General features: G+C 46.3%; 1 protein-coding gene and 1 long non-coding RNA gene across 11 annotated transcripts in view; one reads left to right on the plus strand and one right to left on the minus strand.

Annotated features, from left to right (window-relative positions):
- TLCD4 (TLC domain containing 4) overlaps positions 1-24,879 on the minus strand; it is an 86,827-nt gene that overhangs the window by 52,658 nt on the left and 9,290 nt on the right. For 2 of the 10 annotated variants that reach the window (XM_089337048.1, XM_089337049.1), the window contains exon 1: positions 18,843-19,131. The exons of 1 other annotated variant lie outside the window; for it this stretch is intronic. The gene's annotated coding sequence lies outside the window, so the exon portion shown is untranslated. Of the gene's footprint in view, positions 1-17,158; positions 17,410-17,913; positions 18,239-18,396; positions 18,722-18,842; positions 19,148-19,197; positions 19,331-19,378; positions 19,515-24,879 lie in introns of those variants that run through there. 7 more of the 10 variants (XM_070078006.2, XM_070078007.2, XM_089337046.1 and 4 more) reach the window with 7 other exon arrangements.
- On the plus strand, positions 19,438-23,445 carry LOC138850596 (uncharacterized). Its single transcript, XR_011390565.2, has 2 exons — positions 19,438-19,570; positions 23,121-23,445. It is a non-coding gene; the product is annotated as an uncharacterized LOC138850596 (long non-coding RNA).

Raw genomic sequence — 24,879 nt, forward strand, 5'->3', positions numbered from 1 at the left:
CTCTAGCCGTTGCGGCCATTTGGGGAGTGAACCAGTGGAAGGAAGACCTTCCTCTCTGTCTCTCCCTCTCATTGTCTGTAACTCTACCTCTCAAATAAATAAATAAAAATCTTTTTAAAAAAAGATTTCAAAATTATCTTTATTAGCTGAAATAATGAATTCCAATCACGAAGGCAAAATAATAACACATAGGATAAGAATAAGATTTTAAAAGGTAATTGCAAAGTACAGGACTTAGCATCACACACACACACACACACACACACAGACTTTCACATTAAAAGTGACATAAATCAATAACACACAAATGTATAATGAAGAAAAAAATCTCAGGCTCATTTATAATCAGATAGGGTGGAAATAAACCTTTGGGTCAAGATAAATTATCAGTCCCATTGTACTTGAATTTATCCCATATCAGAGAACCTTTAGCGTAAGCAAGATGATGATTTTTGGAAACTATCATATCATGAAGAGTTAAAGGGTTGATTAATGTCAGTTTGGGAACAAGATTTCTTAGAAAAAACTTAAGAGCATTCTTGAAATATCTGAAGAACTATCATGCGGAAAAAAATGGAGGAAGGAAGGAACTTACTCTGCCATTACTCAAAATGGCACAGGTGGACAAAAATTATGGTGATAGCATGAAGGGAAAGTTCAGTTTACTTTAAAGAAGAACCTTGCAGCAATTCAGAAGTGTCCAAACATCCACCACAGAAAAGCTTAAAAAGACAGTAAGTAGGGCCGGCACTGTGGCACAGTGGGTTAACACCCTGGCCTGAAGCGCCGTCATCCCATATGGGCACCGGTTCTAGACCCAGCTGCTCCATTTCCAATCCAGCTCTCTGCTATGGCCTGGGAAAGCAGTAGAGGATGGTCCAAGTGCTTGGGCCCCTGCACCCACGTGGGAGACCCAGAGGAAGCTCCTTGCTCCTGGCTTCAGATCCATGCAGCTCTGGCCGTTGCAGCCAATTGAGGAATGAACCATTGGATGGAAGAACTCTCTCTCTGCCTCTCCTCTCTCTGTGTAACTCTGACTTTCAAATAAATAAATAAATCTTAAAAAACAAAAACAATAAGGAGGCTTGGTCTGTAGAAGGGTGGACACTGGTCACCTTCAGAGCTTTCTCAAAGGAAGATTCTGGATCTAGAACTGAACGTAATTTGGTATCTAAACAAACAATTTTGTATTACATACTACATTCACTTTTCAATAGTCTATCATTTACATTTTTAAAAAACCAATTTTCACATGGAAGGCTCAGTGGAGGTCTTCCATTGGAATCTCAGTTCACCACTGGCTATCCGTGTGACTTTGGGAACATTGCTTAACTTGCCTTAACTGAACCTCAGTTTTCTTACATGCAAGATGGAAATACCAACAGCAGTCATGTGACACAGCTGTCTCAGAATAAATGACAAGATGCTCATTTGGGCACTTAGAACAACACTTGACACGTGGCTCATACCCAGCTGGTTTCTGCTTCCACGGTCATCTGTCTCCAGCAACCTCTAGGCCTGTCGTCACTCCAGCTAAGGGACACAGACCATCCTCTGGCCACTAGACCCCTAACTCATCCTTGTTTTCATCAGTCAACACTGGGATGGACAGCACCCACTGCACAGATCTTTGCTCCACTTGCTTATTTTTGTCATGCTCCAAAGTTCTTCCCCAGCCACCTGAGCCAGCCCATCACCCCTTTCACTCCCTGAACCGTCCCATCAGGTCACCTGGAACTGCTGCTCCACAGGCAGAAAGTAGTGCTGTATCCTTGGCCGTCCTGTGTGCACTGTGAGGACAGCTTTTCTCCTGCAGCCTCTCAGGCAGTGGCTGCCTCACCTTGCACACCTTGGCGTCACAGGGTGGCCATGGCCAGGACATCCTCTTTGCTCCTCGTGGTCCCCTTCAGGCCTTAGTCCACCATTTTTCCACCCCCTTTCGTCACCCATATCCTTATTGGTCCTGCCATTCAGTTATACCAACCTCACCCTCTTCTCATTGGCATCATATTCTAAACTCCCACACACTTCCTTCCATTCAGAGATGTTGACCCCGGCTCACAGATGTTCTCAAGCCCCAGAAACACCTCAGTAACTTCCCGTCCATGTATGTGGCTCAGCAGCTCCCTGAAACCTCAGTCCTTTTGTCTTTGTCATATGGTACTTTGTCCCCACCTACAGATCTCTACTGTTCCTTACCCATCATTTTTATGCCTCCAAAATAACATTCAGGTATTCCCTCTGTTGACTGGAGCCCCTGTCCCTTCCAACTTGTTCAGTATCGCAACATTTTCAAGCCCAATGACCTCTCGGATTTTTCCCAAGCCATTAGCCCTTTCTTACTTTCCTCTTTAATCAGCTTAGCTCCTACAGCCCGTCATTTCTCTAACACTCTTACTAACAACCTACGATCCCTTTCCATTTCCAAGAGCTGGCTTAACCCCAAACCTAGATATGCCCAACTATTTACTCAGCAACAAGCCCTGAACAATCAGAGCACTGTTGGAGAAAGTCATACACCAGAAGGGACTGAGGTTGGTGAAATTACAGAGGGATCAAACAGCCCTTAAGTCTACCTTGCACTCCAACCATGTTGCCTTGACCCTCCCAATCCTTTCCCATTCCACAGTAAAATGCTCACGTTGTCCCTATTGTTCTCAAACCTCCAACCATGCACTCTCACACTCAGCAGAAAGCCCTCAGCTGACCTACATAAAAACAGAAGCCAACCTATGAAAACCCTTATAATCCCACTATCAACTGTGCTGACGACCTGCATCTCACCCATCAGTCCTCCCACCTAAGCCAGCCTAACTTGTGCACAGTGGATCCATTCCTTGTGACACTCTTGGGGAATATTTGTCTCCTCTGTGAGAGAACTGGAAGAAGTTCCCAGCTTCTGGCTTCAGCCTGATGCAGCCCCCGCCATTGTGGCCATTTGGGGAGTAAACCAGTAGATAGATGGAGGATCTCTGTCTCTCTCTCTGTCTCTCTCTCTCTCTCTCTCTCTCTCTCTCTCTGTCACTCTACCTTTCAAATAATGTATCTCTTTAAAATAAAGCAGGCTCACATTCCCTGAAAAAAAAAAATCAACAGTTTCACCTCTTCTTCAAACCTACCTCCTTCCCACATAGTTTTCTCTTTGGCTCCTGCTCCATGCCTGCATTCCCTCCTTCTCTCTACACCTTAACAATGTCCTAGAAATATCTGTCCGTGCTCTGTCATTACTCCTCACCTCGTTCTTCAGCCCACTCTGTTCCTTATCCACTCCATCATTGCTAAGGTCAACAATGACTTCCACATGTGGCTTTCGTGTTGCCTTTGCCTGACTGCTGACTGCAGACACCACTGCCCATTCTCCCCTTGAACCACTGCCTGTGCTTCTGTCATACCACACTTCCTCTACACAGCTACAAAACAGATTCCTCAAAGACTGCAGACCTTCTTCTATTCGCTTCCAGTGTGACATCACCTATACCTGTGGCCTCATTACCAGGTATACACAGAAAGACCTCATTTGTTTTTTAAGATTTATTTATTTATTTGAAAGGCAAAGCCACAGAGAGGCAGAGGCAGAGGCAGAGAGAGAGAGAGACAGAGACAGAGACAGAGACATAGACAGAGAGAGAGAGAGAGTCTTCCATCCACTGGTTCACTCCCCAAGTGGCCACAATGGACGGAGCCAGGCCAATCCAAAGCCCGGAGCCAGGAACTTACTCTGGGTCCCCAATGTGGGAGCAGGGGCCCAAGGAGCTGGACCATCTTTCACTGCCTTCCCAGGCCACAGCAGAGAGCTGGACCAGAAGTGGAGCAGCCAGGACTCGAACCGGCACTCATATGGGATGCCGGCATTGCAGGCAGCGGCTTCACCCACTACGCCACAAGGCTGGCCCTAAGTCCTCAAGTTTAACTATCCATCCCAGATCCTTACTTTGAACTCCTCATGCATATGGCCAACTGCAACTTTACTACACAGTCTCAAAGGTACCTAAAATCAAGCTCATGACCTGATCACTAAACTTGGTTCTCACCTGGGTTCTTTATCACCACACATCCAGATCTGACAATCAGAGACCCAGGAGTCACCCCTGACAAGATCTATTTTTCTCTAGCTACTACCAGCACTTTCCTGGATCATCTGCAAACAGGTCTTCTTCCTGTGAAGAATAACTGGAGGGCTCCAGGGCCCTTGTTTCTAAAAACTATCTCCCATGATTGTCACCCCGTCTCCTATCCTCAACTCAGGGCCTCCCTTGGTTTCTCATGAGGCGGACCCCACCTTCTCCAGCCTTACCTGGTACTTGTCCTCACTTGCTGCACTCCAGCTAATGTGGCCTTCCTCCTGCCCCTTAAACGAGCTGTGTCCCCACCCTCCACAAGGCCTTTGCACGCCCTGTTCCCCTCCTTTCCTCCGTGCCTCTGCACTCCAAGTCAGCTCTCATATTTCTTCCACTCTCAGGTCAATCCTCACTTCCCCAGAGACGCCTCCTCTGGGCTCCATTACCAGGCCAACTTCCCCGTTATCACACTGCTGGCACCATGTCCCTCTCCTTTACAGCTGCAACATAAACTAGTGTCCCCTTCCTCCAGGAGTATGTGCCTCACGGGAGTGGTAAACATGGTCATTTTTCCCTCACCACTGTGACCCATGCCTAACACAGTGCCCGCCATGCAGTGTGTGCTCAATAAATGTGTGTGTTCTTACATTTGCTTTCCATTCTGCTAGAATCTCATCAGTTACAGGTCCTGCATTTTGCCAGTGTAATGGAAAAATAATTTTCTAAACTGAAGACACAATATACTGACTTCAAAATATACTGAATTCAATACATTGATCTCAAAATATACCAACTCCAAAAGAACTCTCACCTCCAAATGTCAAAAGCAAAGAATACCAGAATTATTAATGATACTGATTATATTTATCTATCCCAAACTCCTTGTAATACATGATATGTATTTGAAAGTTTCATGTGTATATGTATATATACATAAAACTATGATCTACACTGTATTTTCAAACCTGTATCAACTGTATAAGTACTTATTTACTGAATCACTTACCATCACCAGCTGCCGTAATACTTTAGCATTGAAAGTCTTTGTCTGTAAACTGTAAATAATTTGTAATTGAACACATGACTGCAGAAGATGAGTTATCTGCCAAGCCAAAGAAACAAGTAAAAAGTCCTTTCAAAAAAATATGCACTCTCATCCATCTGGTTTTTGTTTAAATTTTCACATATGGGATATATTGCAATGATCTGTTTAAACTGACCAGAAACATTAAAATCTCTTAGTAAGGAGTAACTATCATACTACTCACTTTCAAATTTTCATTTATGTAAAACTGTCTAGCATCTAAGTCCAAGTTTCAGCTAGCTGCAGTTTTTTGATTGTGCTTTCAGAGTTACATGGAAAAAGTTAGGAGAATTATGTACAGAAAACCTTTCACCTCTTGCTTTTCTGAGCATCAAGTTCAAGAACAATTAGCATTAGTGTGAAGAATGGTAGGAAGCCAACTACATAGTCAACACGGCATCTACAAACCCTCTAACAGTCACACTACTGTTTTTGAGATTGAACAAATGGGAAGCAAATGAAGGCTAAACAAACAGAGGCTATGACCCCCATATGAATATCGCTAAGTTACATTCTCCTTCTGAAATAGGTAATGCTACTTCAGGTTTAACAAGAAAATGCTGATGATTGTTGAAACAACTTCTCTATGATTCTTTCAGTGTTAAGACACTGAACTCTGAATAAGGGTATCTTTCATATTTTTATTCTCCCTTTCCTCATCTTTCAACCCTTTTTCCTTCAACAGCCCTTACAGAATTCAAGCTAAAGAGAAACTGCTCTAGTCTGCCTGCCACAGACCCTCGCAACTGACATCTTCCCATGGAAATCATTCTGGATCACTGTGTGTGTGTGTGTGTCATGAGTTAAACCATTTTATGGTTGCTCATTTGTCAAGAGAGGAGGGTTATTGGAGGGGGCCACCTTGCAGGTAGCTGTGGCCAGGTGACAACTCTGGGACAGAAGGTCTTTTCCTGACAAAGAAGCAGGCTCAGTTGGATCAAGTGTTTTCCCTTTGTCCTTCTTAAGATTTTTTTTTTTTATTTGACAGGTAGAGTTACAGTGAGGGAGAGAGAGACAGAGAGAAAGGTCTTCCTTCCATTGGTTCACCCCCCAAATGGCCGTCACGGCCAGGAGTCACATGCTTCCCCCTGGTCTCCCATGCAGGTGCAGGGGCCCAAGCACTTGGGCCATCCTCCACTGCCTTCCCGAGCCACAGCAGAGAGCTGGACTGGAAGAGGACTAGAACACGGTGACCACATGGGATGCCAGTGCTGCAGGCAGAGGATTAACCAAGTGAGCCACAGCGCCAGCCCCCTGAATCATTATTTTGATAGCAAAGAATAAAGTATTTAAGGCTAACTTGCCTTTGTTTCCCTCACATTTCCATGTAATAACTCTTAATCACAGGATGCTAGAGCAGGAAGGAGACTAAAACCAGCTCCCCAAACTGGGCTCTGAAAGCGTCACCACCCACCCCAGTGAAAAAGCAGCCAGCTTCCAGGGCTGCGTGCTGCCTGTGCCGTGCGCCACAGCTCACAGAACTGTTCTGACTGCGAATTCACATCTCTGCCACAAATCTCTTTCATCCAAGATTTCCCTTTATCTGCCATGGGCCTATCCTCCTACGTCCCATACTGAATGCCCTCTAGGTTCTTCCTCGGATCCCTCCAATTCAGTGTTCTTCACATCTGAGCCGCCCCCACCACACACACACACACACACACACACACACACACACACCCCACAGTATATATTCTCTTTATTCCTACTGGTCAAGATTTGTAGTCTTCCTTTCTATAGTTTGTTCTACAAGGGGGTGGGAAGAAATGGGTTTCATGATGTAGATTTTTTTCAAACAGCCCAGAGTCCACACCAAGAGATTCTGATACCAGTAACCCTGTCTCCTTGACCCCTCCTTGAGAATTCCTGCTCTTTGAAGAAATAATTCCCGCCCCCTGCTGGGTTCCCACAGTATCTGATCAGTACTCCCTTCCATTTTAGGGATTTCAACCAAAACTTGTAGTCTGATTTTCCTAGTGTGTATTTACCTTAACTTTTTATATGTTCTAGCTTTTAAATAATACATAAAATCTAGCAGAATTAATCTATTTCATGTCAATCTTAAAAAAAAATCTTTTATTTAAAATTCTTCTGAGTCATGCTTGCTCCCTTACTTGGACTCGTGTTTCTAATGTTTCATGAGCAGTGGGACTGCAGGATGCTGGCAAAGGCAAAAGCCCCCCTTCCAGAGCTCTCCCTGCTGCTGCACCCTGGTTCTCACCTCCCAACCCATGGGATAAGTCCCCCCTGGACAATCCAGGAGCTCCTAGGCCAGCGCCTGAGGCTCTTGGAGTACATAGCACACAGAGGATCCACCTGATAAATGCTGCTTCCTATTCCTCACCCCACTGAAAACTTTTACAAAGACATCTTAGCCTTGTAAACTTGCGAGTTTGTTGCAGCTGTTGCATTTGGGGTAAATCAGAACGTCTTAATCCAGGAGATCCCAGTCACAGGAAGCTCAGGCTGACAAGGTGTGGGCCCACATACAAAGGCAGGGTCTGGAAGCTTATGCAATCTGTTGGCTCCTCCTCAAGGAAATCAACATTTCAAATACAACACCAGACACAAGCCAGAGAACGGACCTGATGCTGCAGTGGGGACTGGGCTGGGTGGCACTGAGTCACCCAGGGGAGACTCGGCAGAAGGAAGAAGTTCTGGGGCCAGCCTCTTCTGTCTGACTTGTAATGTGCTATTTCCCTATCAGCGCTCTTCCATCCTGCTGGGAGCACAGACGGAGCTTCTTGGCTTGCAACATCTCTTGGCTTTCTGCCAACACTGTGAAATCAAGGAAAAGCTGGACAAAGAACCATTATCTCCAAATGTATTTTGCTCTTTTATTTAAAGGGACCATTGGGGCACCTGCCAAGCTGCCTAGGAAGTCCGAACTTAAGGAGACAGGCGACTGGAGGCGGGGCGGGGGGGGGGGCAGCACTGTGGCACAGCAGGTAAAGCCTCTACCTGCAGTGCCAGCATCCCACATGGGCACTGGAGTCCCAGCTGCTCCACTTCCGATCCAGCTCCCTGCTAGAAGCCTGGGAAAGCAGCAGAGGACAGCCCAAGTGCTTGGGCCCCTGCACCCATTTGGAAACCCAAGAAGCCATTCCTGGCTCCTAGGTTTGGACCAGCCCAGCTCTGGCCATTGCAGCCATTTGGGGAGTGAACCAACAGATGGAAGATCTGTCTCTGTGTGTGTGTCTCTCTAACTCTGCCTCTGCCTTTCAAATAAATGAATAAATCTTTAAAAAAAAAAAGGGGGGGGGGTGGGACAGGCAGGCAGATTCTTCTCACCTCCAAAGCCCAATTACCCCTGAGCAAGTCCTTAGGATGGCAGGGAAGTAGCTAAGATAGGGCTTTGCCTCCTGCCTTTTATTTCTCATTCTTTCTATTTTTTGCCTTCTCCCCACAAGAAATAAGAGGTAGTACGAAATGAGTTAGAGGAGCTGAAGAACAACTTAGCAAATGTCTCCTCCTTGTTGGGTTCTGTAGGTGAATTCCATTCTATTAGAGACCTAGAATCAAATCCTAGCCCCAGTATTATCAAGTGGCCTTGGGCAAGAAGAATTTGACCTCTCTGATCTGAAAGCTCTATAGAACACGGATAAGAACAATTGCAAGAAGTTTATCTGGCTCATGTGAGATAACACACACCTTGCACAGTGCTTGGCACATACAGCCACCTGTGAGAAATCATGTAATAGCCCCAAATTCCTATGCAACAGGACACTGCCACCCCGATCCTCCAATCCAAAGGAGCAGCCTATGTCTCCACCTCCATGAATCTGGCAACCTTGCTCCCTGGCGACAAACTGAATTCAGTACAGGAGAGGCTACATCTGGAGCACAGATGCGCTTCAAAAGTCCTGGCAGGGGCAGGCATTTGGCACAGCAGTTAAGGCGTCGCTTGGGATGCCCTCATCCCATATCAGAGTGCCTGCGATTGAGTTCTGACTCCACTTCTGATTCCAGTCTCCTGCTAATGTTCACTCTGGGAGACACTGGTTATGGTTCAAGTGCTTGGGTCCCTGGTACCCACGTAGGAGACCTGGATGGAGCTAAGGGCTCCAGGCTTCAGCCTTGCTCATCTCTGGATGTAGAGGGCATTTGGGGAGTGAACCAAGGGATGGAAAATCAATCTCTTTTCTCCCTCTCCCTCTCCGTCTCCCTCTTCCGCTCCCGCTCTGCCTTTTAAATGTATTTTTAAAATTATTTTTAGGCTGGCGCCGCGGCTCACTTGGCTAATCCTCCGCCTGTAGCGCCAGCACCCTGGGTTCTAGTCCCAGTTGGGGTGCTGGATTCTGTCCTGGTTGCTCCTCTTCCATTCCAGCTCTCTGCTGTGGCCCGGGAGGGCAGTGGAGGATGGCCCAAGTGCCTGGGCCCTGCACCTGCATGGGAGACCAGGGGGAAGCACCTGGCTCCTGGCTTCGGATCAGCACAGTGTGCCGGCCGTAATGGCCATTTGGGGAGTGAACCCACGGAAGGAAGACCTTTCTCTCTCTCTCTCTCTCTCTCTCTCTCTCTCTCTCTCTCTCATTGTCTAACTCTATAACTCTGCCTGTCAAAAAAAATTATTTTAAAAAATTTTAAGACCTACAGCATCTACCTGTCACTCCCTTGGGATGCTTCTCTGAGACTACCACATAAGGAAGCCTGTAAATCTGCTGGAGGATGAGAGGTTACAAGAAGGAAACTAAGGGGCCGGCCCTGTGGTACAGTGGGTAAAACTGCTGCCTGCAGTGCCAGAACCCCAAATGGACACCAGTTCAAGTCCCGACTGTTCCACTTCCAATCCAGCTCCCTGCTAAGGGCCTGTGAAAGCAACAGAAGACAGCCCAAGTACTTGGGCTCCTGCCACCCAAGTGGGAGACCCAGATGAAGCTCCTGGCTCTTGGCTTCGGCCTGGCCCAACCCTGGCCATTGCAGCCATTGCAGCCATTTGGGAAGTGAATCAGTGGGTGGATGGAAGATCCTCCTCTCTCTCTCTCTCTCTCTCTCTCTGTCTCAGTGCCTCTTCCTCTCTGTACCTCTTCTTTTCGAATAAATAAATAAATCTTTAAAATTAGAAGAAGGAAGGAGGAGGAGGAGGAGGCAGGAGGAGGCTGAGGCCGCTCAGCTGTCAAGACAGCCAGCACTCAACACCAAGCAGCAGCCACGCCAGCAAGCCATCCGAATCTCCCAGCCCAGCTGCCCCTCCAGCTGAAAGCACCCACTTGAGTGAGGCTGCAACCAGAATAGCAACTGCCAGCCAACCCACAGGATCACAAGAAATAAGAAATCACTGTGTAAAGTCACTAGAACTTAGAGCAGCCCTGTTATTCATCAGCACTCATAAGTCGAAACATCACTCAATAAAGAATGGCTGTTAAAACTAGCCCTTTCCTAATCAAGAAGCGTTACACCAATTTCTCCAATGGCCCCAAACCACAGGAGGAAATGATATTCTGTATCTGAAGCCCCACTCGGGCCCAGTGTCCTGCAGCTTGTCTACACCTCCGAGCTGACTCAAGAATTTGCTGGCTAACATGAGAAGGCAGCCAAGTCCTTTCTAAATTATCTAAAAAGGGCCTTTCATCTTGTCACCTGAGGAACTCCACCCAAGGTACTTTTGAGGATGCTTTCTCTTATGACCTCTTCCTACATGATTGCCATCTTCCAAGCCTGATGCCAACCCCACTACTTCCCAATAAACATGGTATTTATCTACTGATGCAGTATCTGGTTTGAAAGGTAGGCAAAAAAATCTAAACACATGGCATGTTTCCTTGAACCACTTCACAAAAGGTGCCATGCCAAACATATCAGATGTGGCTTAATCACATCACAAACTTCAGGTTTAACACTTACTACACACCTCATGCTTAATTCAATCAAGGTAAGGCGCGTAAGGGTATTGAAGCTTGGCACATAGACTTGGCAACAAAGAATGGTTCTGGGGAAATGGTCTTAAGACAAGAATTTGATGAAGCTCAAACCCCAGTGGCTCATGAGAAGTGAGACTTTCCAAACTCCACGAAGTACAAAATGCCCCAAACTTGTAACTCTTAAGCTGGAAGATACCACAGAACCTCTTGGAATGGTGACTCTGTGATTTCCTCTAATTTTTGGAGTTAATCAACGTGAACAAGCACTACTTCTGCATGAGCTGAGTACAGAGTTTCCTTATTCTACATTTGGGAAAAATATTTTGCTCCACCTTTGTAGTAAGTCTAGAAAGTCAATACTATCTAAAATCTCTCCACTTCTGGCTTCATAAATTAAAAGGCTAGTACTCTTGGGGTTTTACTCACAGAAATCCCACTAGCCTGTTCTGTGCTACCTTGTGGGAAAATTGTCCAGGAACAATATCACATTGCTGTTTTCACTGGTCATGTGTCCTCTTAGGTTCTCTTACAGCTATTTCTGGATGAAACCCATGAACCTACACCTCCTATCCTACTGACCTTTCCCTGAGCAGTGCCAAGGTATGACACCCCTGGCTAGCACTGAGGAACATGATATGAAACAGCATCACAAAGTCACTAGGTCTTACTGTACGATACTAGGAATGTTGTCGACAATGCTGGCCCTTGTCCTGATGAAAACCCCAAGAAGAAACCATCGTCACCTCCTGGGATTAGGACAAGGTGGGCACCTCTGATGTGGTTTCTCTTCTGGACACCCTGATGCTTGTCATGCACCATGTGGCTGCTGGAGAGCTTAGGGCCACAGCTGCCAACAACAAGAGGGTAAGACTCCAAAAACACGCTATTTAGCCTCATCCTTCCAACTCATTTTCCTGTTCCATACTGTTTACTATCTTATGATATTGTGTGCATCTTGGTAAGATACCCAAATCCTTGGTGGAACAAGGAAGGGTCTAAATAAAACTAAGCCTACTATACTCAGTGTGCATGCCTGATCCTCCTACTACAGAGTAAGCTCTTGGAAACAAGGGCTGCACACTGCCCCACTGGGAAATCCCCCACAGAATCCGTGGCTGTGCCTTTGCTGCTGAGTGAACATTTGGGGAATTAAAGAGCAGAATTTGAGAGCACTATGTTACTTGACTCATAAAATAAGGCGCATACTAGTGAACTGATCTTTCAGCCTCAACATAACTTTAACACAAGTCTGAAAAGATGCATGTACAAGCGTGTTTGACGCTTCAGCACCAAAAGTCACTTAGGTTCTGTCGACAGGGGAAGGGTTAAATACACTGACAACAGGGAGACTGTCAGATAGTGCAGACATTTAAACGAACAAAGTGATCTGGAAGGCAGGCTGCAAAATGACACATTTTTCATCAGTAAATGAGTGGGCACATCTTGGCATTTGTGGAGAAACACCTCTGGAGGGCTCTAAACCAAAAACTGGTACTGGGCTGTGTTTGGGAGCCAAGCATGGGCAAGGAGGATCCACAGAATGCAGAAGAAGCAAGTTTGTTCCCCATTCTCTTGAGTGTTGCTTCTCTGTAATGTCTTTTATAATGAGCTGTTTTCACTTTGGTAATAAACAAAGCACTAAATAAAACACTTAGGGACTTGAGGCTCCAAAGCATTCTCAAGCCCTCAAAATGTAGACCATCATAAAGGGCTTGGTTCGGAGACATGACTTGGATGGTGGCCAAAATATTTAGGCTGCCTCTGCTCCAGGCCCCACTCCTGGTCTCCCCACTAGTACCTTTGCCTAGTCCTGGATTCCTTCACTTTGTGAAAAGCATGTAAGAAGTTGATTTGTTTAGTAGTGCCCATTCAGGTTTGAAAAATAGGAAAAGGCAAGGAATCTTACTCAATGTAAACATAGCTGTAGTCTTTTAAAAGTCCTTGAGGGGCCAGTACTGTGGCATAGCAGTTAAAGCTACCGCCTTCAGTGCTGGCATCCTATATGGGTGCTGGTTCAAGTCCTGGCTACTCCACTTCTGATCTAGCTCTCTGCTATGGCCTGGGAAGGCAGTGGAAGATGGCCCAAGTCCTCGGGCTCCTGCACCCGCATGGGAAGATGCAGAGGAAGCTCCTGGCTTCGGATCAGCACAGCTCCTGCTGTTGCAGCCAACTGGGGAGTGAACCAGTGGATGTAGAGAGGAAGACCTCTCTCTCTCTCTCTCTCTGTCTCCCCTTCTCTCTCTCTCTGTAATTCTGATTTTCAAATAAATACATAAATCTTTAAAAAAAAAAAAGTCCTTGAAATAGCACAGAACAAATTATAAAGCATTTAATTTAAATTCAATAATCATCTAATATTTTATATATATATACATATATATATTAGAGCAAAACATGTTAAGTGGCCAAGACTAGTTTTAAGATTCCCCTGTCCCCAGGGCCAGAAGTGGAGCAACAGGTTTACACCCTGGCCTGCCCATATGGGCACCGGTTCCAGACTCAGCTGCTCCTCTTCCGATCCAGCTCTCTGCTATGGCCTGGGAAAGCAGTAGAAGATGGCCCAAGTCCTTGGGCCCCTGCACCTGCATGGGTGACCCGGAAGAAGCTCCTGACTCCTGGCTTCAGATTGGTGCAGTTCCATTGGATGGAAGACCTCTCTCTCTCTCTCTGCCTCTCCTCTCTCTGTGTAACTGTAACTTTCAAATAAATAAATCAATCTTTAAAGAAAAAAAAAGACTCATGTCCCTGAAATGTTAGACTTTTTTAGTGCAAGGCTCCCCTTAGGGAACTTTCAAATCTGTTCAAAATCTTTCATCCAATGAAAATTTCTTCTTCCTCCCATTCCATTAAATAAATACATATCAAATAGGAAGAAATTTTCCATGCCTTCAAAATACACTTTTTAAAGGTTTTTCAAGCCTATTTGAATAAAACTAGATAAAATAACTTGATGGGGGTGGGCATTTGGAGCAGCACTTGAGACACCAGCATGCCTTATCAAAGTGCCCAGCTTCCAGTACCACCCCTACTTCTGATCCAGCTACTGGGAGGCAGTAGTTGATGGCTCAAGTACTTTGGGTACCTGCCACCCATGTGGGGGACCAGAATCGAGTTTCTGGTTCCTGGTTTCCCAGTCCTTGATGTTGCAGACATCTGGGGAGTGAACCAAAGAACAGAAGAGCTCCGTCACTGTCTTTCTGCTTCTCAAATAGATTAAAACAAATAGTTAACTTGACTAAGACAATTTTTCCAAGTCCCAGAATTGGGCTCCCTAGGAATATCTCTCACCTCATCAAAGGTCTGAGATAACAGAGAAATCGGAGTTGAAAATAAACACATGACAGGTGAGGAAGAGTGAAGTCAAATACTGGAAAAAATATCCATTGAAGTAACAAAACCAGACAAGGCCTCGATGGGTCAAAGGGAGGCTCTAACCAGGTCGAATGTCAATGATAGAAGCAAGCAGTAACCAAGCAACGCCTTGGGTGAACTCTGATACCTGTGTATTTTTTCTCCAGGCTTTGTTTTACTTGTTAGGTGTTAGAGACAGATGTTAATTGTTAGGAAAAGGAAACAAAAGCCTAGAGATAGACTCTGCCATTGATCAGCTGCAGGGCACCAACTGGAATTGGCTCATACATGCAAGCTGCTGCTTCCCCTGTTTCCTCAAGAAGCCAGAGTTTGATGGTAGATGATGAAGTAGAAGTTGTGAGGAAGCCTTGATAGCCTAATCCTTTTATAAAACGGAATGCCAATACGTTCCCAATTTTCTGCAAGGCCAGTGGCCAACTTCCTAGTGAGTTTGATCAGCAAATGGGGTTTCAAAGGAACATTTTTCATCCACTTCTGCTCAAATTTCTACAAGCTGGAAGAGGAGATATGAGTATTCTGCACCATGAGCCTCTGCTCCTTGTCCAGCCTACGAAAGCGGACGTGACCTACATCCACCAGCCAATTTATTCTGCATCCATTTGTCTTCTCATTTGAACTACAAAGGAAAATCTGCTCCACAGAAACCTTCAAATCCAAGTTCACAGCTTCCACACTTCCCCTTTGCTTAAACCACTTTGAAGTAGATAGAACTGGTGGGTAGATTTTTTTTTCTTTTTTGCATCTGCCCCGTCTAGCTGTCTTTCATCTAGTGAGTCCTTCTTCCATCAGACACCAAATGAGTTCCTACAGCTCCATTCTGTCCCCACCAAGACAGCTTACAATTAATTCTATGCCCCTCCCTCCTCCACAAGCAGCTCCAATGCCTTGTCCAGCCTGCTGCTCTACAAACTATTTTTTCACACACTAGATAAAGAATCCCAAACAGTGGACCGTGATCCACTGATAGGTTAAGAGTTTTTCAGAACACAAAATAGAAATAGAATAGAAATAGAAACTTGCTTTAGATACACACATACTTACTTATTTCCTGGGTCTCAGTGTAAAAGTGCATTTCGCCCTGTTGTAACCCATAAATATTTGAAAACACTGCTTTAGACAAGCTTTTGTTCATCTAGTCAAACTCTCCCAAGATACTGGTCCCATTGTTCAGCAACTCCTTTCCTCCATGCAGGCTCGGGCTCTGAACAGACTTCCAGCTGTCTTCTCCATCGGCTATTTTCAAAAAAACCTTGGTGTTTTGCACTGATTCACAAGCTCCTCCTCGGGCATCCAGAGGACTGCCTTCTCCTTTGACAGCCCAATGCTCTGAGCAAAGAAACACCCTTTGCTAGCCCTGCCTTGCCCTGCCTTCTCAGGCTTGGGATCGGCACATCTAACTGTCTGACCAAGAATAACAAGCCTCAGAACAGTGGGACTCCATTTCTTTGTGTGCTATCTTTCATCCCCAACAAGAAAAAAAAAATGCCACCAAAAGTCAATTCTCTTACAAAATTAGCCTCACTTTCATGAAATGCGTTCTCTGGTGTAACACCCCAGAGGCTGATGCCGGTGCCAGGTAAATACAGCTCATCCCTATCAGTTAAAGTCTGTTTCCCATCCTCGAGAACAGATGGCTACCCCGCCTCCATCAGGCTATCTTCCCCTCACAAGCCAAAGGGAAGGGGGGAAAGTGCAAGAAGGTGGCTGCACACCCTGGGTGGCATCCTCTCCTCTCTCAAGGACAGGGGCACAAGCTGTCCAGCACAACGCGAGCCTCAGGCCTGCCCTCCCTTGTCCAAGTGCCCACAGTCCTCCCCCACACAATCCATTCATTATCTTCCACAACAGAAAAACCACAGTTTTCTGTATCTCAGTGTAGACTGTTGGCTCTCCTCTTCTCAGCCAACTGAGTATCTCACTTTTTAACCTTCCAAGAGCTCCTGGAGCTTACAGGAGCTCTTAATCTGTAGGATATGGGATGTTTGTTTGGATTGGGGTCTGAAGGGTTTCCTGTAACAAAGGTGAGGCCAGCTTTGGGAGAGGAAGATAAGCCCTGGGAGCTCTGGAGGCAGGCAGCTCTGTTAACTGCAAGGCAACTGTGGTTGGCCATGAGGGGCAAGGAACAATCAGACAGAAAGGAAGAGAAGGTTTGATCCAACACCACCACACTGCAGGATTTGCCCTGAAGTTGCACCACTCCCCCACCCCCCTTTCTTTTCTTCCTTTTTTTTTTTTTTTTTTTTTTTTTTTTTTTTTGACAGGCAGAGTGGACAGTGAGAGAGAGAGAGACAGAGAGAAAGGTCTTCCTTTTCCGTTGGTTCACCCCCCAATGGCCGCTGCAGCCGGTGCTGATCCGAAGCCAGGAGCCAGGTGCTTCTCCTGGTCTCCCATGGGGTGCAGGGCCCAAACACTTGGGCCATCCTCCACTGCACTCCCGGGCCACAGCAGAGAGCATGACAGGAAGAGGAGCAACCGGGACAGAATCCGGCGCCCTGACCGGGACTAGAACCCGGTGTGCCAGCGCCGCAGGCGGAGGATTAGCCTAGTGAGCCATGGCGCCAGCCCTCCACTCCCTTTTTGCAACCCATCCTGTTCCCCCTTTTCCATTCAGGGATCCAGGGTTCCCCTTACAGTTTTGCTTGTTATCTAGCAACAGGAAGGGACCCCCACATCCCCTCCCTGCCAACTCTCCACTTCTCCAAACCCATACTGTCTCCTCTCCACACCTTTGCAGGAAATGCTCTTAATCAGCCTAGCACTGAGCTAGGTTTCTGACAGCTCACCTCCAGCTCCAAAGACTTCCCTGGTAATCAAATGACTCTTCCTCCAATGGAGATCTCAAAAAAAGGAAGATGACAGAGTGACTTGCATGCTCCTGGAGGGTCTATTCCACAGACCTCAACGAAGATTCGGCAAACTCAGAGTTTCCCACCCAGGTTCGGCCATTCCCAGTCACCACCAAGCACGTGGCTTTAGAAGCAAAAAAGCTGTTAGTCCTTCCACCAGGGTCAAGAGAGTGTAAAGGGAAATGAACAGAAACAGAAAGCTAATAGTGTAAACAAGAATGACTGACTGAGCAGCTGGATCCCAGGCATCCAGCCAAGACAGGTAAACCTCACGCAAGATCACACGGGAAAGGTCCCCACTCTGGAGTTGCAGGAGCAGGGAAAACAAAACACTCTCAAAGCTATTTTCTGAATCACGGAGCGGGGTGACAAATTCGCTAAAACCCAAGGTCCCTGCAGCCATTCTTTCAAATTTTCCAAGATGGTAGGAGTACATGTTTCTAACTCTGTGCCACCCATACAATTGAAGGAAAATGCAAGCACTCACAAGGAGAGGTGTGGGGAGCAAGTTCTCCACCTGATACACAGCACACTGCAAAGGGAACAAGGGTCTGGTAACTGGCTACACTAAAGTGAAGCTGCACTCCAATTTATACCAGGTGCTCCCACAGCAGCCTCCGGCTTGAAACCACCACCACCCAAGGGCCATTTGTCTCCACAAGACTTCACGAAAATGACCACTGTTTTCTTACTTGGCACGTCAGTCGTTAACATCCACACAGATTCTTCCATCCCGTCCCCAAACTGGAATCTGGATTAGCTTCTACAGAGTCAAGGATCACTCTGTAATTTCATAACGCGCCACAACGTGCCACAACACTCCAGCATGTACCATCAAGAAAATGTAGAGCAGCCAGTGTCTCTGAAATAAACTTGGTCAACGCACAACGCTGCCACAGAGGTTGTCCTCTCGTTTAGGGGGCAGTAGGAAAACGCTGACATCACGCAGCCCATTTCATGGCGGGGTACACGGAGGCACTGAGTTTCATAAACTTGCCAGGGGTGACAATGGTAGAGCTGGAAATAGAAACCGATTTCTCCCTGACTCTTCGCCCAAACCCTTTCCCACTAGACTCCAGCACTCGATAGCTAAAAATGGGACCCACTTGAGAACTGCAAGGGTAAATAAAAGCCACTTGTTTGAGAGGGCAGCGGCGCGGGGGAAGGGGACTTACCCACTTGATGCGCCGGATGGTGTGCGGGTCTCTTAACAAGAATGCGCTCCCTGGACGCCCAAAGGCTTGCACCCACCCCGTTTGAGCTCAGACCCGCGAGATGCTGCCAGACAGGACAGCTCAATCGCGCAGCCGGGAAACGCGAGTGGAACGCGGGGGCCTCGGGCCCGGGACACCACCTGCTCCGGGAGCACAGCTGGGGCCCGCCGGGCAGGGAGGATGCTGCGCCCGCCACGCACACCTGCTGGAGCCCGCCCCGGAGCCGGGCCGACACCCGCGTGCGGGACGCCCACCCAGCCTCCAGGAGCGGGAGCCCTCGGCCGCGCTAGGCCGGGGGCGGGAAGCCGCGGCGCCCCTTCCAGCCGGGCTGCGCTCTGAGGCGCTGGGGAACCTTGGGGCATAGCCAGCCCGCCCTCCTCCCCAAGCCCCTGGGCAAAAGGCGTCACCTGTGCAGGGTCCCCGGGCGAGTCGCGCCCGGGCGGCGGCTGCGCCTGGCCGGGTAAGGGCGGCGGGTGGTTACAGGCGCCTGGTCATCCAGCCCGGCCCGAGGGCTGGCGCCGGCCAGAACCACCCCCACGAGATGCTCGCGGGAGCCAGGGAAGCCGCGGGCTCCGGGCCGCTTGGAGGAGCAGTGGCTGAGGATTCAGCTACCGCCGCGGCCGCCGCGCCCGCCCGGACTGCGGGCTCGGGTTACCGCAGAGCGGCTCCTTAAAGGGACCGCGGCCGCTCGGGCTCGGGCTCCGGCTCCGGCTCCGCGCGGCTCCGACCCCCGGCCAAAGTGGGCGGGGCTGCGGGGCCGACCTTCGGGTGCTGGAACTTGAGTTCCGGAAAGGGCTCGAAATCGCGAACACTCGAGGTGGTGTGCGGTGGACTCCTGGAAGATTACCCTCTCCTGGGGTACAGCGTGCGGCCCCCGGACTTTCCTTCAGCAAGCTCACGCGTGGGGAGAGCTGTGAGAGTCAGCCCCCGCACCCGTCAGTACCTGGGCTCGCCACGTAACCAAAAATCTTTTTAGATCACGAATTTACATTCTTCTCTAAATGCCCAAATACTGTATAGAAGCACTGCCTGGTGTGATCATCAGAAACGAGATGAAAGGGCGACTGCTGACTTTTCCTGCCACGTCTGACATGGCCAAAGTCGAGCCCCGCCCCGTTCCCGTTTGGGGCTGCAGGTGCGTTCCATACTGGGTAGGGGGCGTGTGTGAAAGAGGCGTGTTCTCTCTCTGGAGCAGCGTTGTCCGGAATCCCGGAAAATCACCCTCTGCTGTCGGGGTGTGAAAGTGGGACTTGGAAATTTTTTGGAGCTGGCTGAGTCCCAAAATGCCCAGCACATAAAGTTTGAAACGAAATACACCTTCCGACCTGTTACATACAGACTCGAAAAGCTATCAGGGGTTCTGGATGGAGCAGCTTGCATTGAATGGAATAAAAATAATGAAAAGGTATTTTTTTTAGGCAATTATAATTAGCGAAGAGCAATCACAAGGCTTTTTTTTTTTTTGGGAAAGAGATAAGTTCTAAATAAATAACTTGTAAACACCACCATTAATAATGCAGGACAGTTATTTGCAAGAAATATCCACGAGCCAGCGCTGAGACTCAGTGGGTTAAAGCCCTGGCCTGTATCACTGGTATCCCATATGTGCGTGGGTTCAAGTCCCCACTGCTCTACTTCTGATCCAACTTCCAGCTGATTGCATGGGAAAGCAGAAGATGGCCCAAGTTCTTGGGCCCCGGCACCCGTGTGGGAGACCTGGAAGAAGTTCCTGGCTCCTGGCTTCAGATCAGCTCAGCTCAGCTCAGCTCAGAACATTGTGGCCAATTGGGAAGTGAACCAGTGTCTGGAAGACCTCTCTCTCTCTCTGGCTGTACCTCTCTCTCTAACTCTGTCTTCAAATAAATAAAATAAATCTTAAAAAAAAAAGAAATATCCATAAATATCCAGGGCTGACATATTTGACCTTATATAAAACATGCACACAAATATACACATATCTGCTGCATATATGGACCACAGGATACACACACAGAAACCCTCACACAACCTGCCCACTTTCAGAGGCAAGCAGTAGAACTGAAATCAGAACCTGGAATTCTGTCCGTGTATTAGAGCAGCCCGACTTTAGCTCTCCATGCCTCTGAGAAGTGCAATTTATTCATCTGCTAGACAGAAATACTGATTCACAGTTACCTCTGAAGACCCGCGTGGTGGCAAAAGGACCTCAGACCGACCTGGAGAAGACAAACCCTATTCCTGCCATAAGCAGGAACAGAAGCCTGCAGGCAGGCAGGGAGGGAGATCTGACTGGCCCCAAGGGCCTGTTCCCCTTTTCCTCCCAAGATTCTCCAGGCATACCAGAACACCAGTGCTCTTTGACCACAGTCTGTTTCATCATAGTTGCTTCATAATGTGCACGGTACCTGAAAACTTTGTTTTGTCCTATAGCTGCCTCCCACACACACAGCTGTTTCATAACTCTGTGGGCCAGATGGTCATGTGTGGACATTCATGAGGTCAGCCCAGAAAGCACAGCTCTCACCTCAGGACTCTGCATCAGGACTACCTCCCACGGCACTCTCCTGTGCTTGTCTGGTGGCTGGCAGTTGCTCTGTTCTGTCCTGATAAATGCACCGTCATTATCTTTCATGGGCATAATTCTCTACCACCAGCAGCAGTAACCAAGGCCAGGAACCCCTCAGAAATCCACCACACTCTACTATATCCCACTACATTCCTTCGTAGCAGGCCTCTCTACAAATACCTCACTAAGTAAGCCCTATTGTTCTGAAATTAAACAGAATATAAGGGACTATTTCAAGGAAAGGTCTGAGGTATGAGAGGAATTCAATAAATAGTAATTGAATGTTGAAACTTTTAATTAGCACTCAGAGATCTTGGAAGGTTAAAGGGTTTATAAACTATATTTTTGAAAACTTTAATGGCGTTTAATTTCTTGAAGCACATCCATTTCATTATTCACATTTAAATCCTTAATTTTTCTTAACTTTGTTTTAGCAATATCCCCTTTTTCTCTTTTTAAGAATGCTTCCTTCAAATTCTATATTTTTGAAGTTTATCTGCATTTTAAATATGAAGTATCAAGGCTGAATTGTACTTTTATATTTTTGTTCATTGAAGCAGTTCAAGAAAAGTTCAGAGAAATATTCATCCACAATTAAAAAGAGAAAAACTACAAAAGCTACAAATGTTCCTGATGAATTTGTTTTCGGAATTCTTCCCTTTCTTAATGATTTATTTATTTGTTTGAAAGTCAGAGTTACAGAGAGAGAGGGCAAGAAAGAGAGAGAAAGAGACAGAGATCTTCCATCTGCTGGGTCACTCCCCAAATGGCCGCAACAGCCAAGACTGGGCCAGACTGAAGCCAGAAGCCAGGAGCTTCTTCCGAGTCTTCCACACAGGTGCAGGTGCCCAAGGACCTGTGCCACCTTCCACTGCTCTCCCAGGCCATCAGCAGGGAGCTGGATGGAAAGTGAAGTAACTGGGACACGAACCAGTTCCCTGGTGGGATGCCGGCGTCACAGGCACCAGCTGTACCCATTCCACCACAATACCAAGAATTCTTAAACTTCTAAATAGAGCCAGTTACTTGAAAATCAAAACCCAAAGCTGCTTCTTTCTAAAGTAACAAGATAATTAAAGTATTTTTCAAAAGTGCCTTAATTCTCAACTGTGCTGTTGGTGGAAATATAACTCAAATGATGCCAAACATTTTGATCAGAAAAGTTGATTTTATCAAAAAGATTAATCCCAAGGAAATACTTTTTTCTGTGTTGATAGTGTTAAGATATCAAGAATTTTCAGGAGCTGGCATTGTGGCACACACCTGTGATCCTGGCATTCCTGTCAGAAATCCAGCTGGAGTTTCAGCTGCTCTGCTTCCAATCTAGCTCCCTGCTAATGTCACAGCAGAATAGGACACCAGCATTGGGTTCCTACCACCAATGTGGGAGACCCAGATGGAGTTTCAGGCTCCTGTCTTCTGCCTGGCTCAGTCCCAGCCATTGCACTCACATGTGGAGTGAAACAATAGAAGGAAGATCTCTTTCTCTCTCTCTAGGTTTCTCCCTCTATCTCTGTCACTCTGCCTTTCAAATAAATTTTTAAAAATAACATTTTTTCTGTAAGGTTTTATTCATATTTAAAACTACTTTCATATTTTTTCAAAGTTTTTCTGGAGAGAACTATTTTGGAATATTAACAACAGTTAATATTGCTGGGTGAAATTCTGGACATCGCTTCTGATTTTCTGTGACTTTTTTCCTGTAACGTGTGTGTATTGCTATTTTTTGTGCTTTTGTTTTTAATGACAATAATAGACATGAGTGAACATTCACATGGTATTTACAAGCTTATAAAAAAAACCACCCATAAGTTTTCTCAGCCCCTCCCCCACTTTTCCTCACCTATCTTCATCCTGTGTTCCACATACAACTCTTCTGCGGAGTCTTCATTTCCTAAATGATATGCCAATGTGCCTTGATTTTCAGTGTTGGACATTATTCACTGTCATCTTGTCATGGCATTTCAGCATTCAGCTCTTTACACATCACTGCCACCACCCCTTGGCCTTCACCCTTCCTCCAACAAAGCCACTCAGATCAGTAGTTAGGGTTTATATCATGGTGATAACATAAATATAATGCATTTTTAATCAAGTAATGTCTCATGATAACATTCTTCTTGAATATGTCCTGTTCTAGGGGCCAGTGCTGTGGCATAGTAGATTAAGCCTCTGCCTGTGGCACTGACATTCCATGTGGGTGCCAGTTCAAGTACCTGCTGTTCTACATCTGATCCAATTCCCTGCTAAAGGAAGATGGCCCAAGTGCTTGGGCCCCTGCACCTACGTGGGAGACCCAGAAGAAACTCTGTATTCTTGGCTTTGGATCAGCCCAGTTCCAGCCATCGCTGCCATTTGGGGAATGAACCACTGGATAGAAGACCTCTTTCTCTGTTTCTCCCTCTCTTTGTCCATAACTCTGCCTCTCAAATAAATAAATAAATACTAAAAAAGAAAGAAGAAAATGTTCTTTTGTCCCTAGAGTTAATGATAGTCTTGCTTTTTTACATTTAAAAAAAAATCTAGCCTAAATATTATCCAAAAGCATCAAGACTTTTTTCAGATGCCCACCAATGTTATCTTCCAACACTCAAACACATGATTTTCAATTTACTTTCTTATTTTGCTGAAACAAACTCCAGTAGCTTACACAGGAGGGGTGTATATGGGATAAATTTTTAGAGTATTGCATGTCTGAAAATGTCTTCATTCTGTTTATATTCCTGCTTGATAACTTAGAGTGGTTGAAAAATCATTTTCCCTCAACATTTTAAAAGTATTCTTCCAGTGTTACTATTGAAACATTTAATGCCTTTTTCCTTTTTAATTTTTTTTTGGATTCACTAATTTATTTGAAAGGCAGAGTGAAAAAGAAAGGAGAGGCCCATAGAGACAGATACCTTCCATCTACCTGCTCACTCGTCAAATGACTGCAATGGCCAGGACTGGGCCAGGCAGAAGCCTGACGATCCATTCTGGTCTCCCACCTGGGTACAAGGGCCCAAATACTTGGGTCATCTTCTGCTGCCAGGCACATTAACAGGGAGCTGGATCAGAAGTGCACCAGCCAGAACTGGAACTAGTATCCATACAGGATGCCAGCATCGAAGGCTGCAGCTTAACCCACTGCACCACAATGCCAATCCCTCTAAATCCTTTTTAGCTCCCACTCTGTATCTAGTCTGTTTTTCTTTCCAGAATATTTTCATTATACCTACTAGCCTGGAATTACATGATGATGTGTCTTAGAATGGGTTCTTTTGTTAGTAATTGTGCTGTACACTAAGGGGGTCTTTTGATTTTATCTGCAAATTGATTTTTATGATTTCTCTATTAATTTCCTCCCTTCCATTTTCTTTGTTCATTCTTTGTGAGTTCTTCTTAGTAGGATACTGAAACATCTATATCATTCTCTAAATCTATTGTCTTTTTACCTGATTATTATGTCTGCTTCTACCTTTTGTGTTATCTGAGATACAGGTACAAAAAGCAGGGAGTGGTGAGGCAGGGTTGATTCCTCTGCCCCAAGGGTCATGTGGCAATATCTGGAGATATTTTTGGCTTTCACTACAGGGAAGTGGGGTTGCACCGGCATCTAATGAATAGAGGCCAAGGATGTTGTCAATCATCTTACACACAGAACAGCCTCCTCCAAACAAAGAATTTCCAGCTCCAAATGTCAATAATGCCAAGATTGAAAAATCCTGGATCAGGAAAATTCCTTAAATTCATCTTCTAATTTTCTACTCAAGTTTCTATTTCAAACACAGTTTTTATTCCCAAGTGCTCTTTTCTATTTTCTGGCTAATCCCCCCTCCTTTTTTTTTTTTTTAATAGGAACTCTTTATCAAAGAATACATTTTCTCCAAAGAGGTAACTTTTGACTTCACCGAGAAATA

This window comes from Oryctolagus cuniculus, chromosome 7 (assembly GCF_051225735.1).
Source record: "Oryctolagus cuniculus isolate XC-2025 breed Fujian yellow rabbit chromosome 7, ASM5122573v1, whole genome shotgun sequence".
NCBI classification, from domain to species: domain Eukaryota; kingdom Metazoa; phylum Chordata; class Mammalia; order Lagomorpha; family Leporidae; genus Oryctolagus; species Oryctolagus cuniculus.